Raw genomic sequence first — 3,616 nt, forward strand, 5'->3', positions numbered from 1 at the left:
CCCTCCTCCAGGGGATCTTCCTGATCCAGGGATCAAACCAGTGTCTTCTCTTCTGTCTCCTGCATTGGCAGTCAGCTTCTTTACCACTAGCCCCACCTGGAAAGCCCCAGAAAAGAGTATTAGCCTTAAAGTATGAGTGGACAGATGAAGGAGTCTTGGAAACAGTATGGTATAATGGAGGGAGCACAGGTTTTTAAGCCAGATACATTCTGTGTACAAACTCAGCAAGCTGCTTAATCGTTTTGAGTCTCGGTTACCTCAACTGTAAGATGGGAATCATGACACATACTTTCCAAGGTTGTTATCAGTAGAAGTATTTTAAAAGTGCTCTACAAAGGGATCAGAATAGACATTTCTCCAAGGAAGATATACAAATGCCAATACACACATGAAAAGATGCTTGACATCACTAGTCATTACAGGAATGCAAATCAAAACTATAACAAGATTCTACTTCACATTCACTAGGATAGCTACAATCAAAAAAGGAAAATAACAAGCACTGGCGAGGATGTGCAGAAACTGAAATCCCAATACACTACAGGTGCACATGTAAAATGGTACAGCTGTTGTGGAAAACATTTTGGCAGATCTTCAATAAGTTAAACAGAATCACTACATGATCTAGAAATTACACTCCTAGGCATATGCCCAAAAGAACTGTAAACAAATGTTCAAACAGAAACTTGGCTATGAATGTTCATTGCAGCACTATTCACAATAGTCAAAAGGTAGAAACAGCTCAAATGTCCATCAACTGATACACAGATAAGCAAAAGGTGGTATATCCATACAATGAAATACTATTCAGTCATGAAAAGGGATGAAGTACTGACACATATCACAACATAGATGAACCTTGGAAACACAATGCTAAGTGAAAGAAGCCAGTCACAAAAGATGACATAGTATATGATTCCATTTATACAAAATGTCCAGAATAGGTCAATTTAATATATTTGAGGCAAAAAATAGATTAATGATTACTTAAGGCTAAGGAGTGGGGACATGGGATACGGGATAATGGGCTGTTAGCTAAAGGGTTTCTTTTTTAGGTCATGAAAATATTCTAAAATTGAGCATGGTGATGGGTGCACATATCTGTGAATATACTCAAATCAGTTGAATTGTACACTAAATGGGTGTATGGCATGTAGTAAGTAAGTAAGTGTTAGTCGCTAAGTCATGCCTAACTCTTTGTGACCCCATGGACTGCAGCCCACCAGGCTCCTCTTTCCATGAGATTTTCCAGGCAAGGATAATGGAGTGAGTTGCCATTTCTTTCTCCAAGGGATCTTCCCAACCCAGGGGTCGAACCCAGGTCTCCTGCACTGCAGGTCGATTCTTTACTGACTGAGCTACATATAGAATATATCTCAATAAAGCTACATAAATAAAAACAGTATGTTCTACAGACAGTGATGTGTCGGTAAAGGTTTAACATCTGGCTTTCAGAGAAATAAAGTCCTGATTTGTAGTGTTTGATGATTTCCATGGTAAAAATACTCCCTTGGCCAATTTCAAGTGACCAATGTGATGTCAGTCAACATGGAGTTGTGAGGAGTTGTGTGGCAGCACACCATTATAAAGTATTTGCACTATACATATACAATGGGCATAGATAATCATGGTTAATAGTAAAAGGTGATGAAATAATTAGGAAGTGATGTGTTTTGAGTATTTATTACCTTTTTTGAATGTAATTCATTTAACTGTACACTTATGCAATTTAATTTTTAACCATCACTTGCAAAATTCCTGATAACACAACAGACCAGTACACCAGCTCTCACGAACCAGTACAGATTGTCTCTAGACTGTCTCTACCACACTGTACCACAGAACACTCTTTCTGAAGACTTTCACATGAGCAGTTTCCAGAAAACTGCCACCTTTTGCATTCCTCTGGGCAAAAACTCTAAAAATTATATGGTCATTACAGTTTCACTTGAAGAGGTTGCTTTCTTCCCCTCTAATGCTGATATCTGAGCATGGCAGAAATATTTTCCTAAATGTGGAAACATAATCCTACTTTCTATCAACTCAATTTTAAGGTACTTTGGCCACATCTCTACAGCCAACAAGCAATACTAACAGTTCAAGGAATGCACCAGAACATACTCTAGGAACCACCTCTGTCTCTAACTGACCCACAGGCTCTGCAGCTCCCTTCTGATTCTTAACACCATCAAACTCTGGTTTTTTTTTAATCAAATTTCCAAGTCTTAATTCAGTGAAAAGTAAAATATAAATTTGCCTTTGAAAACTCCACAGACCCTAACATTTCATGCAGAGACAGGGGAGGTTTGAAGTCTTTGGTACTTTGAATATCCAATACTCACCAACCCTACATCAGTTTTAACCACCCAAGTCCTCCACTCACGTGTCATAAAACAGAGTAGGCCGTTTCAGTGTTCCTGGCACCTGACATGGCACCAAAGTTAGGCTGTGAAACTCTAGAGCCTTTGGACAACTTGATTCAAGAAGAGTTAAGTGTGGTTCCAAAGATGAGAGGTTTTAAATCTTTCCAGCCCTGAGGATGACAGTAAGCAAAGCAGCTATGGAGAGTGGGCTCTGTAGTTATCCATATGCTCTTGGGGTGGCTTAGAGCAAATTATTTAGATTCTCTGAGCTTCAGTTTTCTCATCTATAAAATAACGAATATTAACAATACCCACCTCATTAGATTGTTGGAGAATTACATGAGATAAGGTGTATAAAGTTCCTCACGTATAAGTGAGGAACTTTATAAAGGAAGTTTTAAAAAGTTGCTTAGGATAGGGAAGCAAAATCATGTCTCTGCTAAGCATCTGGGCTATAAATTCAGAGTCAGTCCTAAATTCAAATTCAAGCACTGCCTGTTTCTGGGTGACTCTGAGTAAGCCACAGCTTCTGTCTAAGCCTTTGGTTCCCCATATATAAAACGAGGTAAATGATAGCACAGTGTTCATTAAATGAGCTGGGAGAGGTCAAGTGCTAGGTACACTGTTAAATCCTCAGTAAATGAGAGCTGCTATACTGCCATGAGGGGATGTACACAATTCTGCAAGCATTTGGAAAGAGCTCACATCGTGTTCCCATCACAGAGGGATAAAGGGGCGAGAACACTGATAATCAAACACAAGTGTACGCTGATGAGAGCCAAGACGGGGTACTGGGAGGCCTGATGATTCCCTCAGAGGAAGGTGAGTGTTCTAATGCTGGAGGTGGAATCCTGAACACCAAACCATTTGCTTTGGGTTTTCTTCCCCCTGGGGACTTATTTTTACATACAGTTTTATTTAGGTATAATACATTTAGATTAAACTGCAAAAATCTAAACAGTACAATTTGATGAGTTTTGAGACAGGAGTACACCACAAATCATCACCACCACCATCAAAATAGAGAACATTTGTGTCATCTCTAAAAGATTCTTCATACCCTTCCCTCTCTCTTCCCCCATCTCAACACAACCACTGATCTGCTTTATGGCACTTAGTTGCATTTCTGGAATTTTACATAGTAAGGAATCCATACAGTATGTATTCTCTTTGAGTGGTTTCTTTCACTCAGCATAATTATTGTGAGATTCAGCCATGCTGTCGTATACAGCAACACTTTGTTCTCTTTTCAG

This window comes from Muntiacus reevesi, chromosome X (genome assembly GCF_963930625.1).
Source record: "Muntiacus reevesi chromosome X, mMunRee1.1, whole genome shotgun sequence".
NCBI lineage: Eukaryota > Metazoa > Chordata > Mammalia > Artiodactyla > Cervidae > Muntiacus > Muntiacus reevesi.